Here is a 9,547-nt window from a genome sequence, read left to right on the forward strand (position 1 = left end):
TGTATGACACTGAAACATGCTCAACTCGTAGGCCTACAATATAACTAGTTGCATTTAAATAGTCACTAAATTACCTCTGCAAAAACTCGGGTCCGTCCGGGATTTGAACCCGGGACCACTCACACCCAAAGCGAGTATCATACCCCTAGACCAACGGACCATGTATGAAATATAACATGCTCAACTCATAGGCCTACCCTGTAGTTAGTTGCATTTAAATAGTCACTAAATTACCTCTGCAAAAACTCGGGTCCGTCCGGGATTTGAACCCGGGACCACTCACACCCGAAGCGAGTATCATACCCCTAGGCCAGCGGACCATGTATGACACTGAAACATGCTCAACTCGTCGGCCTACAATATAACTAGTTGCATTTGAATAGTCACTAAATTACCTCTGCAAAAACTCGGGTCCGTCCGGGATTTGAACCCGGGACCACTCACACCCAAAGCGAGCATCATACCCCTAGACCAACGGACCATGTATGAAATAAAAATGCTCAACTCATAGGCCTACCCTGTAGTTAGTTGCATTTAAATAGTCACTAAATTACCTCTGCAAAAACTCGGGTCCGTCCGGGATTTGAACCCGGGACCACTCACACCCGAAGCGAGTATCATACCCCTAGACCAACGGACGAAGTATGACACTGAAACATGCTCAGCTCGTAGTCCTTCAATTTAACTCGATGCATTTGAATAGTCACCAAATTACCTCTGCAAAAACTCGGGGCCGTCCGGGATTTGAACCCGGGACCACTCACACCCGAAGCGAGTACCATACCCCTAGACCAACGTACCATGTATGACACTGAAACATGCTCAACTCGTAGGCCTACAATATAACTAGTTGCATTTAAATAGTCACTAAATTACCTCTGCAAAAACTCGGGTCCGTCGGGGATTTGAACCCGGGACCACTCACACCCGAAGCGAGTATCATACCCCTAGACCAACGGACGAAGTATGACACTGAAACATGCTCAGCTCGTAGTCCTTCAATTTAACTCGTTGCATTTGAATAGTCACCAAATTACTTCTGCAAAAACTCGGGTCCGTCCGGGATTTGAACCCGGAACCACTCGCACCAAAAGCGAGTATCATACCCCTAGACCAACGGACCATGTATGAAATAAAAGATGCTCAACTCATAGGCCTACCCTGTAGTTAGTTGCATTTAAATAGTCACTAAATTACCTCTGCAAAAACTCGGGTCCGTCCGGGATTTGAACCCGGGACCACTCACACCCGAAGCGAGTAACATACCCCTAGGCCAACGGACCATGTATGACACTGAAACATGCTCAACTCGTAGGCCTACAATATAACTAGTTGCTTTTGAATAGTCACTAAATTACCTCTGCAAAAACTCGGGTCCGTCCGGGATTTGAACCCGGGACCACTCACACCCGAAGCGAGTATCATACCCCTAGAACAACGGACGAAGTATGACACTGAAACATGCTCAGCTCGTAGTCCTACAATTTAACTAGTTACTTTTAAATAGTCACCAAATTACTTCTGCAAAAATACGGGTCCGTCCGGGATTTGAACCCGGGACCACTCGCACCCAAAGCGAGTATCATACCCCTAGACCAACGGACCATGTATGAAATAAAACATGCTCAACTCATAGGCCTACCCTGTAGTTAGTTGCATTAAAATAGTCACTAAATTACCTCTGCAAAAACTCGGGTCCGTCCGGGATTTGAACCCGGGACCACTCACACCCGAAGCGAGTATCATACCCCTAGACCAACGGACGAAGTATGACACTGAAACATGCTCAGCTCGTAGTCCTTCAATTTAACTCGTTGCATTTGAATAGTCACCAAATTACCTCTGCAAAAACTCGGGTCCGTCCGGGATTTGAACCCGGGACCACTCACACCCGAAGCGAGTACCATACCCCTAGACCAACGGACCATGTATGACACTCAGAAATGCTCAGCTCGTAGTCCTACAATTTAACTAGTTACTTTTAAATAGTCACCAAATTACTTCTGCAAAAATACGGGTCCGTCCGGGATTTGAACCCGGGACCACTCGCACCCAAAGCGAGTATCATACCCCTAGACCAACGGACCATGTATGAAATAAAACATGCTCAACTCATAGGCCTACCCTGTAGTTAGTTGCATTAAAATAGTCACTAAATTACCTCTGCAAAAACTCGGGTCCGTCCGGGATTTGAACCCGGGACCACTCACACCCGAAGCGAGTATCATACCCCTAGACCAACGGACGAAGTATGACACTGAAACATGCTCAGCTCGTAGTCCTTCAATTTAACTCGTTGCATTTGAATAGTCACCAAATTACCTCTGCAAAAACTCGGGTCCGTCCGGGATTTGAACCCGGGACCACTCACACCCGAAGCGAGTACCATACCCCTAGACCAACGGACCATGTATGACACTCAAACATGCTCAGCTCGTAGTCCTTCAATTTAACTCGTTGCATTTAAATAGTCACTAAATTACCTCTGCAAAAACTCGGGTCCGTCCGGGATTTGAACCCGGGACCACTCACACCCGAAGCGAGTATCATACCCCTAGGCCAACGGACCATGTATGACACTGAAACATGCTCAACTCGTAGGCCTACAATATAACTAGTTGCATTTGAATAGTCACTAAATTACCTCTGCAAAAACTCGGGTCCGTCCGGGATTTGAACCCGGGACCACTCACACCCAAAGCGAGTATCATACCCCTAGACCAACGGACCATGTATGAAATAAAACATGCTCAACTCATAGGCCTACCCTGTAGTTAGTTGCATTTAAATAGTCACTAAATTACTTCTGCAAAAACTCGGGTCCGTCCGGGATTTGAACCCGGGACCACTCACACCCAAAGCGAGTATCATACCCCTAGAACAACGGACCATGTATGAAATAAAACATGCTCAACTCATAGGCCTACCCTGTAGTTAGTTGCATTTAAATAGTCACTAAATTACCTCTGCAAAAACTCGGGTCCGTCGGGGATTTGAACCCGGGACCACTCACACCCGAAGCGAGTATCATACCCCTAGACCAACGGACGAAGTATGACACTGAAACATGCTCAGCTCGTAGTCCTTCAATTTAACTCGTTGCATTTGAATAGTCACCAAATTACTTCTGCAAAAACTCGGGTCCGTCCGGGATTTGAACCCGGAACCACTCGCACCAAAAGCGAGTATCATACCCCTAGACCAACGGACCATGTATGAAATAAAACATGCTCAACTCATAGGCCTACCCTGTAGTTAGTTGCATTTAAATAGTCACTAAATTACCTCTGCAAAAACTCGGGTCCGTCCGGGATTTGAACCCGGGACCACTCACACCCGAAGCGAGTAACATACCCCTAGGCCAACGGACCATGTATGACACTGAAACATGCTCAACTCGTAGGCCTACAATATAACTAGTTGCTTTTGAATAGTCACTAAATTACCTCTGCAAAAACTCGGGTCCGTCCGGGATTTGAACCCGGGACCACTCACACCCGAAGCGAGTATCATACCCCTAGAACAACGGACGAAGTATGACACTGAAACATGCTCAGCTCGTAGTCCTACAATTTAACTAGTTACTTTTAAATAGTCACCAAATTACTTCTGCAAAAATACGGGTCCGTCCGGGATTTGAACCCGGGACCACTCGCACCCAAAGCGAGTATCATACCCCTAGACCAACGGACCATGTATGAAATAAAACATGCTCAACTCATAGGCCTACCCTGTAGTTAGTTGCATTAAAATAGTCACTAAATTACCTCTGCAAAAACTCGGGTCCGTCCGGGATTTGAACCCGGGACCACTCACACCCGAAGCGAGTATCATACCCCTAGACCAACGGACGAAGTATGACACTGAAACATGCTCAGCTCGTAGTCCTTCAATTTAACTCGTTGCATTTGAATAGTCACCAAATTACCTCTGCAAAAACTCGGGTCCGTCCGGGATTTGAACCCGGGACCACTCACACCCGAAGCGAGTACCATACCCCTAGACCAACGGACCATGTATGACACTGAAACATGCTCAGCTCGTAGTCCTTCAATTTAACTCGTTGCATTTAAATAGTCACTAAATTACCTCTGCAAAAACTCGGGTCCGTCCGGGATTTGAACCCGGGACCACTCACACCCGAAGCGAGTATCATACCCCTAGGCCAACGGACCATTTATGACACTGAAACATGCTCAACTCGTAGGCCTACAATATAACTAGTTGCATTTGAATAGTCACTAAATTACCTCTGCAAAAACTCGGGTCCGTCCGGGATTTGAACCCGGGACCACTCACACCCGAAGCGAGTACCATACCCCTAGACCAACGGACCATGTATGACACTCAAACATGCTCAGCTCGTAGTCCTTCAATTTAACTCGTTGCATTTAAATAGTCACTAAATTACCTCTGCAAAAACTCGGGTCCGTCCGGGATTTGAACCCGGGACCACTCACACCCGAAGCGAGTATCATACCCCTAGGCCAACGGACCATGTATGACACTCAAACATGCTCAGCTCGTAGTCCTTCAATATAACTCGTTGCATTTAAATAGTCACTAAATTACCTCTGCAAAAACTCGGGTCCGTCCGGGATTTGAACCCGGGACCACTCACACCCGAAGCGAGTATCATACCCCTAGGCCAACGGACCATGTATGACACTGAAACATGCTCAACTCGTAGGCCTACAATATAACTAGTTGCATTTGAATAGTCACTAAATTACCTCTGCAAAAACTCGGGTCCGTCCGGGATTTGAACCCGGGACCACTCACACCCGAAGCGAGTATCATACCCCTAGACCAACGGACGAAGTATGACACTGAAACATGCTCAGCTCGTAGTCCTTCAATTTAACTCGTTGCATTTGAATAGTCACCAAATTACTTCTGCAAAAACTCGGGTCCGTCCGGGATTTGAACCCGGAACCACTCGCACCCAAAGCGAGTATCATACCCCTAGACCAACGGACCATGTATGAAATAAAACATGCTCAACTCATAGGCCTACCCTGTAGTTAGTTGCATTTAAATAGTCACTAAATTACCTCTGCAAAAACTCGGGTCCGTCCGGGATTTGAACCCGGGACCACTCACACCCGAAGCGAGTACCATACCCCTAGACCAACGGACCATGTATGACACTCAAACATGCTCAGCTCGTAGTCCTTCAATTTAACTCGTTGCATTTAAATAGTCACTAAATTACCTCTGCAAAAACCCGGGTCCGTCCGGGATTTGAACCCGGGACCACTCACACCCGAAGCGAGTATCATACCCCTAGGCCAACGGACCATGTATGACACTGAAACATGCTCAACTCGTAGGCCTACAATATAACTAGTTGCATTTGAATAGTCACTAAATTACCTCTGCAAAAACTCGGGTCCGTCCGGGATTTGAACCCGGGACCACTCACACTCGAAGCGAGTACCATACCCCTAGACCAACGGACCATGTATGACACTCAAACATGCTCAGCTCGTAGTCCTTCAATTTAACTCGTTGCATTTAAATAGTCACTAAATTACCTCTGCAAAAACTCGGGTCCGTCCGGGATTTGAACCCGGGACCACTCACACCCGAAGCGAGTATCATACCCCTAGGCCAACGGACCATGTATGACACTGAAACATGCTCAACTCGTAGGCCTACAATATAACTAGTTGCATTTGAATAGTCACTAAATTACCTCTGCAAAAACTCGGGTCCGTCCGGGATTTGAACCCGGGACCACTCACACCCAAAGCGAGTATCATACCCCTAGACCAACGGACCATGTATGAAATAAAACATGCTCAACTCATAGGCCTACCCTGTAGTTAGTTGCATTTAAATAGTCACTAAATTACTTCTGCAAAAACTCGGGTCCGTCCGGGATTTGAACCCGGGACCACTCACACCCAAAGCGAGTATCATACCCCTAGACCAACGGACCATGTATGAAATAAAACATGCTCAACTCATAGGCCTACCCTGTAGTTAGTTGCATTTAAATAGTCACTAAATTACCTCTGCAAAAACTCGGGTCCGTCCGGGATTTGAACCCGGGACCACTCACACCCGAAGCGAGTATCATACCCCTAGACCACGGACGAAGTATGACACTGAAACATGCTCAGCTCGTAGTCCTTCAATTTAACTCGTTGCATTTGAATAGTCACCAAATTACTTCTGCAAAAACTCGGGTCCGTCCGGGATTTGAACCCGGAACCACTCGCACCCAAAGCGAGTATCATACCCCTAGACCAACGGACCATGTATGAAATAAAACATGCTCAACTCATAGGCCTACCCTGTAGTTAGTTGCATTTAAATAGTCACTAAATTACCTCTGCAAAAACTCGGGTCCGTCCGGGATTTGAACCCGGGACCACTCACACCCGAAGCGAGTACCATACCCCTAGACCAACGGACCATGTATGACACTCAAACATGCTCAGCTCGTAGTCCTTCAATTTAACTCGTTGCATTTAAATAGTCACTAAATTACCTCTGCAAAAACTCGGGTCCGTCCGGGATTTGAACCCGGGACCACTCACACCCGAAGCGAGTATCATACCCCTAGGCCAACGGACCATGTATGACACTGAAACATGCTCAACTCGTAGGCCTACAATATAACTAGTTGCATTTGAATAGTCACTAAATTACCTCTGCAAAAACTCGGGTCCGTCCGGGATTTGAACCCGGGACCACTCACACCCGAAGCGAGTACCATACCCCTAGACCAACGGACCATGTATGACACTCAAACATGCTCAGCTCGTAGTCCTTCAATTTAACTCGTTGCATTTAAATAGTCACTAAATTACCTCTGCAAAAACTCGGGTCCGTCCGGGATTTGAACCCGGGACCACTCACACCCGAAGCGAGTATCATACCCCTAGACCAACGGACGAAGTATGACGCTGAAACATGCTCAACTCGTAGTCCTACAATTTAACTCTTTGCATTTAAATAGTCATCAAATTACTTCTGCAAAAACACGGCTCCGTCCGGGATTTGAACCCGGGACCACTCGCACCCAAAGCGAGTATCATACCCCTAGACCAACGGACGATGTATGAAATAAAACATGCTCAACTCATAGGCCTACCCTGTAGTTAGTTGCATTTAAATAGTCACTAAATTACCTCTGCAAAAACTCGGGTCCGTCCGGGATTTGAACCCGGGACCACTCACACCCAAAGCGAGTATCATACCCCTAGACCAACGGACCATGTATGAAATAAAACATGCTCAACTCATAGGCCTACCCTGTAGTTAGTTGCATTTAAATAGTCACTAAATTACTTCTGCAAAAACTCGGGTCCGTCCGGGATTTGAACCCGGGACCACTCACACCCGAAGCGAGTACCATACCCCTAGACCAACGGACCATGTATGACACTGAAACATGCTCAACTCGTAGGCCTACAATATAACTAGTTGCATTTAAATAGTCACTAAATTACCTCTGCAAAAACTCGGGTCCGTCCGGGATTTGAACCCGGGACCACTCACACCCGAAGCGAGTATCATACCCCTAAACCAACGGACCATGTATGAAATAAAACATGCTCAACTCATAGGCCTACCCTGTAGTTAGTTGCATTTAAATAGTCACTAAATTACTTCTGCAAAAACTCGGGTCCGTCCGGGATTTGAACCCGGCACCACTCACACCCAAAGCGAGTATCATACCCCTAGACCAACGGACCATGTATGAAATAAAACATGCTCAACTCATAGGCCTACCCTGTAGTTACTTGCATTTAAATAGTCACTAAATTACCTCTGCAAAAACTCGGGTCCGTCCGGGATTTGAACCCGGGACCACTCACACCCGAAGCGAGTACCATACCCCTAGACCAACGAACCATGTATGACACTGAAACATGCTCAACTCGTAGGCCTACAATATAACTAGTTGCATTTAAATAGTCACTAAATTACCTCTGCAAAAACTCGGGTCCGTCCGGGATTTGAACCCGGGACCACTCACACCCAAAGCGAGTATCATACCCCTAGACCAACGGACAATGTATGAAATATAACATGCTCAACTCATAGGCCTACCCTGTAGTTACTTGCATTTAAATAGTCACTAAATTACCTCTGCAAAAACTCGGGTCCGTCCGGGATTTGAACCCGGGACCACTCACACCCAAAGCGAGTATCATACCCCTAGACCAACGGACCATGTATGAAATAAAACATGCTCAACTCATAGGCCTACCCTGTAGTTAGTTGCATTTAAATAGTCACTAAATTACTTCTGCAAAAACTCGGGTCCGTCCGGGATTTGAACCCGGGACCACTCACACCCAAAGCGAGTATCATACCCCTAGACCAACGGACCATGTATGAAATAAAACATGCTCAACTCATAGGCCTACCCTGTAGTTACTTGCATTTAAATAGTCACTAAATTACCTCTGCAAAAACTCGGGTCCGTCCGGGATTTGAACCCGGGACCACTCACACCCGAAGCGAGTACCATACCCCTAGACCAACGAACCATGTATGACACTGAAACATGCTCAACTCGTAGGCCTACAATATAACTAGTTGCATTTAAATAGTCACTAAATTACCTCTGCAAAAACTCGGGTCCGTCCGGGATTTGAACCCGGGACCACTCACACCCAAAGCGAGTATCATACCCCTAGACCAACGGACCATGTATGAAATAAAACATGCTCAACTCATAGGCCTACCCTGTAGTTAGTTGCATTTAAATAGTCACTAAATTACCTCTGCAAAAACTCGGGTCCGTCCGGGATTTGAACCCGGGACCACTCACACCCGAAGCGAGTATCATACCCCTAGAACAACGGACGAAGTATGACACTGAAACATGCTCAGCTCGTAGTCCTTCAATTTAACTCGTTGCATTTGAATAGTCACCAAATTACTTCTGCAAAAACTCGGGTCCGTCCGGGATTTGAACCCGGAACCACTCGCACCCAAAGCGAGTATCATACCCCTAGACCAACGGACCATGTATGAAATAAAACATGCTCAACTCATAGGCCTACCCTGTAGTTACTTGCATTTAAATAGTCACTAAATTACCTCTGCAAAAACTCGGGTCCGTCCGGGATTTGAACCCGGGACCACTCACACCCGAAGCGAGTACCATACCCCTAGACCAACGAACCATGTATGACACTGAAACATGCTCAACTCGTAGGCCTACAATATAACTAGTTGCATTTAAATAGTCACTAAATTACCTCTGCAAAAACTCGGGTCCGTCCGGGATTTGAACCCGGGACCACTCACACCCAAAGCGAGTATCATACCCCTAGACCAACGGACCATGTATGAAATATAACATGCTCAACTCATAGGCCTACCCTGTAGTTAGTTGCATTTAAATAGTCACTAAATTACCTCTGCAAAAACTCGGGTCCGTCCGGGATTTGAACCCGGGACCACTCACACCCGAAGCGAGTATCATACCCCTAGGCCAGCGGACCATGTATGACACTGAAACATGCTCAACTCGTCGGCCTACAATATAACTAGTTGCATTTGAATAGTCACTAAATTA

General features: G+C 46.6%; 46 non-coding genes across 46 annotated transcripts; all 46 read right to left on the reverse strand.

The window, feature by feature from the left end:
- Positions 1 to 88: 88 nt before the first annotated feature.
- Positions 89 to 160, reverse strand: TRNAP-UGG (transfer RNA proline (anticodon UGG)). Its single transcript has one exon. It is a non-coding gene; the product is annotated as a tRNA-Pro (tRNA).
- A 249-nt stretch (positions 161 to 409) lies between these two features.
- TRNAP-UGG (transfer RNA proline (anticodon UGG)) lies at positions 410 to 481 on the reverse strand. The gene has a single exon. It is a non-coding gene; the product is annotated as a tRNA-Pro (tRNA).
- An 85-nt stretch (positions 482 to 566) lies between these two features.
- On the reverse strand, positions 567 to 640 carry TRNAP-CGG (transfer RNA proline (anticodon CGG)). Its single transcript has one exon. It is a non-coding gene; the product is annotated as a tRNA-Pro (tRNA).
- A 411-nt stretch (positions 641 to 1,051) lies between these two features.
- Positions 1,052 to 1,123, reverse strand: TRNAQ-UUG (transfer RNA glutamine (anticodon UUG)). The gene has a single exon. It is a non-coding gene; the product is annotated as a tRNA-Gln (tRNA).
- Positions 1,124 to 1,211: 88 nt separating this feature from the next.
- TRNAP-CGG (transfer RNA proline (anticodon CGG)) lies at positions 1,212 to 1,283 on the reverse strand. The gene has a single exon. It is a non-coding gene; the product is annotated as a tRNA-Pro (tRNA).
- A 250-nt stretch (positions 1,284 to 1,533) lies between these two features.
- TRNAP-UGG (transfer RNA proline (anticodon UGG)) lies at positions 1,534 to 1,605 on the reverse strand. The gene has a single exon. It is a non-coding gene; the product is annotated as a tRNA-Pro (tRNA).
- Positions 1,606 to 1,691: 86 nt separating this feature from the next.
- On the reverse strand, positions 1,692 to 1,765 carry TRNAP-CGG (transfer RNA proline (anticodon CGG)). Its single transcript has one exon. It is a non-coding gene; the product is annotated as a tRNA-Pro (tRNA).
- Positions 1,766 to 1,854: 89 nt separating this feature from the next.
- On the reverse strand, positions 1,855 to 1,926 carry TRNAP-CGG (transfer RNA proline (anticodon CGG)). The gene has a single exon. It is a non-coding gene; the product is annotated as a tRNA-Pro (tRNA).
- Positions 1,927 to 2,015: 89 nt separating this feature from the next.
- TRNAP-UGG (transfer RNA proline (anticodon UGG)) lies at positions 2,016 to 2,087 on the reverse strand. Its single transcript has one exon. It is a non-coding gene; the product is annotated as a tRNA-Pro (tRNA).
- Positions 2,088 to 2,173: 86 nt separating this feature from the next.
- TRNAP-CGG (transfer RNA proline (anticodon CGG)) lies at positions 2,174 to 2,247 on the reverse strand. The gene has a single exon. It is a non-coding gene; the product is annotated as a tRNA-Pro (tRNA).
- An 89-nt stretch (positions 2,248 to 2,336) lies between these two features.
- On the reverse strand, positions 2,337 to 2,408 carry TRNAP-CGG (transfer RNA proline (anticodon CGG)). Its single transcript has one exon. It is a non-coding gene; the product is annotated as a tRNA-Pro (tRNA).
- Positions 2,409 to 2,497: 89 nt separating this feature from the next.
- Positions 2,498 to 2,569, reverse strand: TRNAP-CGG (transfer RNA proline (anticodon CGG)). Its single transcript has one exon. It is a non-coding gene; the product is annotated as a tRNA-Pro (tRNA).
- Positions 2,570 to 2,658: 89 nt separating this feature from the next.
- TRNAP-UGG (transfer RNA proline (anticodon UGG)) lies at positions 2,659 to 2,730 on the reverse strand. The gene has a single exon. It is a non-coding gene; the product is annotated as a tRNA-Pro (tRNA).
- A 409-nt stretch (positions 2,731 to 3,139) lies between these two features.
- On the reverse strand, positions 3,140 to 3,211 carry TRNAQ-UUG (transfer RNA glutamine (anticodon UUG)). The gene has a single exon. It is a non-coding gene; the product is annotated as a tRNA-Gln (tRNA).
- An 88-nt stretch (positions 3,212 to 3,299) lies between these two features.
- TRNAP-CGG (transfer RNA proline (anticodon CGG)) lies at positions 3,300 to 3,371 on the reverse strand. The gene has a single exon. It is a non-coding gene; the product is annotated as a tRNA-Pro (tRNA).
- A 250-nt stretch (positions 3,372 to 3,621) lies between these two features.
- Positions 3,622 to 3,693, reverse strand: TRNAP-UGG (transfer RNA proline (anticodon UGG)). Its single transcript has one exon. It is a non-coding gene; the product is annotated as a tRNA-Pro (tRNA).
- An 86-nt stretch (positions 3,694 to 3,779) lies between these two features.
- Positions 3,780 to 3,853, reverse strand: TRNAP-CGG (transfer RNA proline (anticodon CGG)). The gene has a single exon. It is a non-coding gene; the product is annotated as a tRNA-Pro (tRNA).
- An 89-nt stretch (positions 3,854 to 3,942) lies between these two features.
- On the reverse strand, positions 3,943 to 4,014 carry TRNAP-CGG (transfer RNA proline (anticodon CGG)). Its single transcript has one exon. It is a non-coding gene; the product is annotated as a tRNA-Pro (tRNA).
- Positions 4,015 to 4,103: 89 nt separating this feature from the next.
- On the reverse strand, positions 4,104 to 4,175 carry TRNAP-CGG (transfer RNA proline (anticodon CGG)). Its single transcript has one exon. It is a non-coding gene; the product is annotated as a tRNA-Pro (tRNA).
- An 89-nt stretch (positions 4,176 to 4,264) lies between these two features.
- Positions 4,265 to 4,336, reverse strand: TRNAP-CGG (transfer RNA proline (anticodon CGG)). Its single transcript has one exon. It is a non-coding gene; the product is annotated as a tRNA-Pro (tRNA).
- An 89-nt stretch (positions 4,337 to 4,425) lies between these two features.
- Positions 4,426 to 4,497, reverse strand: TRNAP-CGG (transfer RNA proline (anticodon CGG)). The gene has a single exon. It is a non-coding gene; the product is annotated as a tRNA-Pro (tRNA).
- An 89-nt stretch (positions 4,498 to 4,586) lies between these two features.
- TRNAP-CGG (transfer RNA proline (anticodon CGG)) lies at positions 4,587 to 4,658 on the reverse strand. The gene has a single exon. It is a non-coding gene; the product is annotated as a tRNA-Pro (tRNA).
- Positions 4,659 to 4,745: 87 nt separating this feature from the next.
- On the reverse strand, positions 4,746 to 4,819 carry TRNAP-CGG (transfer RNA proline (anticodon CGG)). The gene has a single exon. It is a non-coding gene; the product is annotated as a tRNA-Pro (tRNA).
- Positions 4,820 to 4,908: 89 nt separating this feature from the next.
- On the reverse strand, positions 4,909 to 4,980 carry TRNAP-UGG (transfer RNA proline (anticodon UGG)). The gene has a single exon. It is a non-coding gene; the product is annotated as a tRNA-Pro (tRNA).
- Positions 4,981 to 5,068: 88 nt separating this feature from the next.
- TRNAP-CGG (transfer RNA proline (anticodon CGG)) lies at positions 5,069 to 5,140 on the reverse strand. Its single transcript has one exon. It is a non-coding gene; the product is annotated as a tRNA-Pro (tRNA).
- Positions 5,141 to 5,229: 89 nt separating this feature from the next.
- On the reverse strand, positions 5,230 to 5,301 carry TRNAP-CGG (transfer RNA proline (anticodon CGG)). Its single transcript has one exon. It is a non-coding gene; the product is annotated as a tRNA-Pro (tRNA).
- Positions 5,302 to 5,390: 89 nt separating this feature from the next.
- Positions 5,391 to 5,462, reverse strand: TRNAS-CGA (transfer RNA serine (anticodon CGA)). Its single transcript has one exon. It is a non-coding gene; the product is annotated as a tRNA-Ser (tRNA).
- Positions 5,463 to 5,551: 89 nt separating this feature from the next.
- TRNAP-CGG (transfer RNA proline (anticodon CGG)) lies at positions 5,552 to 5,623 on the reverse strand. Its single transcript has one exon. It is a non-coding gene; the product is annotated as a tRNA-Pro (tRNA).
- Positions 5,624 to 5,712: 89 nt separating this feature from the next.
- Positions 5,713 to 5,784, reverse strand: TRNAP-UGG (transfer RNA proline (anticodon UGG)). Its single transcript has one exon. It is a non-coding gene; the product is annotated as a tRNA-Pro (tRNA).
- An 88-nt stretch (positions 5,785 to 5,872) lies between these two features.
- On the reverse strand, positions 5,873 to 5,944 carry TRNAP-UGG (transfer RNA proline (anticodon UGG)). The gene has a single exon. It is a non-coding gene; the product is annotated as a tRNA-Pro (tRNA).
- Positions 5,945 to 6,192: 248 nt separating this feature from the next.
- Positions 6,193 to 6,264, reverse strand: TRNAP-UGG (transfer RNA proline (anticodon UGG)). The gene has a single exon. It is a non-coding gene; the product is annotated as a tRNA-Pro (tRNA).
- Positions 6,265 to 6,352: 88 nt separating this feature from the next.
- On the reverse strand, positions 6,353 to 6,424 carry TRNAP-CGG (transfer RNA proline (anticodon CGG)). The gene has a single exon. It is a non-coding gene; the product is annotated as a tRNA-Pro (tRNA).
- Positions 6,425 to 6,513: 89 nt separating this feature from the next.
- Positions 6,514 to 6,585, reverse strand: TRNAP-CGG (transfer RNA proline (anticodon CGG)). Its single transcript has one exon. It is a non-coding gene; the product is annotated as a tRNA-Pro (tRNA).
- Positions 6,586 to 6,674: 89 nt separating this feature from the next.
- TRNAP-CGG (transfer RNA proline (anticodon CGG)) lies at positions 6,675 to 6,746 on the reverse strand. Its single transcript has one exon. It is a non-coding gene; the product is annotated as a tRNA-Pro (tRNA).
- Positions 6,747 to 6,833: 87 nt separating this feature from the next.
- On the reverse strand, positions 6,834 to 6,907 carry TRNAP-CGG (transfer RNA proline (anticodon CGG)). Its single transcript has one exon. It is a non-coding gene; the product is annotated as a tRNA-Pro (tRNA).
- A 249-nt stretch (positions 6,908 to 7,156) lies between these two features.
- On the reverse strand, positions 7,157 to 7,228 carry TRNAP-UGG (transfer RNA proline (anticodon UGG)). The gene has a single exon. It is a non-coding gene; the product is annotated as a tRNA-Pro (tRNA).
- An 88-nt stretch (positions 7,229 to 7,316) lies between these two features.
- Positions 7,317 to 7,388, reverse strand: TRNAP-CGG (transfer RNA proline (anticodon CGG)). The gene has a single exon. It is a non-coding gene; the product is annotated as a tRNA-Pro (tRNA).
- An 89-nt stretch (positions 7,389 to 7,477) lies between these two features.
- TRNAP-CGG (transfer RNA proline (anticodon CGG)) lies at positions 7,478 to 7,549 on the reverse strand. The gene has a single exon. It is a non-coding gene; the product is annotated as a tRNA-Pro (tRNA).
- A 248-nt stretch (positions 7,550 to 7,797) lies between these two features.
- Positions 7,798 to 7,869, reverse strand: TRNAP-CGG (transfer RNA proline (anticodon CGG)). The gene has a single exon. It is a non-coding gene; the product is annotated as a tRNA-Pro (tRNA).
- A 249-nt stretch (positions 7,870 to 8,118) lies between these two features.
- TRNAP-UGG (transfer RNA proline (anticodon UGG)) lies at positions 8,119 to 8,190 on the reverse strand. The gene has a single exon. It is a non-coding gene; the product is annotated as a tRNA-Pro (tRNA).
- An 88-nt stretch (positions 8,191 to 8,278) lies between these two features.
- TRNAP-UGG (transfer RNA proline (anticodon UGG)) lies at positions 8,279 to 8,350 on the reverse strand. Its single transcript has one exon. It is a non-coding gene; the product is annotated as a tRNA-Pro (tRNA).
- An 88-nt stretch (positions 8,351 to 8,438) lies between these two features.
- TRNAP-CGG (transfer RNA proline (anticodon CGG)) lies at positions 8,439 to 8,510 on the reverse strand. The gene has a single exon. It is a non-coding gene; the product is annotated as a tRNA-Pro (tRNA).
- Positions 8,511 to 8,599: 89 nt separating this feature from the next.
- On the reverse strand, positions 8,600 to 8,671 carry TRNAP-UGG (transfer RNA proline (anticodon UGG)). The gene has a single exon. It is a non-coding gene; the product is annotated as a tRNA-Pro (tRNA).
- Positions 8,672 to 8,920: 249 nt separating this feature from the next.
- Positions 8,921 to 8,992, reverse strand: TRNAP-UGG (transfer RNA proline (anticodon UGG)). The gene has a single exon. It is a non-coding gene; the product is annotated as a tRNA-Pro (tRNA).
- An 88-nt stretch (positions 8,993 to 9,080) lies between these two features.
- Positions 9,081 to 9,152, reverse strand: TRNAP-CGG (transfer RNA proline (anticodon CGG)). Its single transcript has one exon. It is a non-coding gene; the product is annotated as a tRNA-Pro (tRNA).
- An 89-nt stretch (positions 9,153 to 9,241) lies between these two features.
- TRNAP-UGG (transfer RNA proline (anticodon UGG)) lies at positions 9,242 to 9,313 on the reverse strand. Its single transcript has one exon. It is a non-coding gene; the product is annotated as a tRNA-Pro (tRNA).
- Between the last annotated feature and the right edge of the window lie 234 nt (positions 9,314 to 9,547).

Source organism: Phalangium opilio, unplaced genomic scaffold, assembly GCF_054372755.1.
Source record: "Phalangium opilio isolate 3A_F unplaced genomic scaffold, DU_Popi_V2 ptg000487l_1, whole genome shotgun sequence".
NCBI classification, from domain to species: Eukaryota; Metazoa; Arthropoda; class Arachnida; order Opiliones; family Phalangiidae; genus Phalangium; species Phalangium opilio.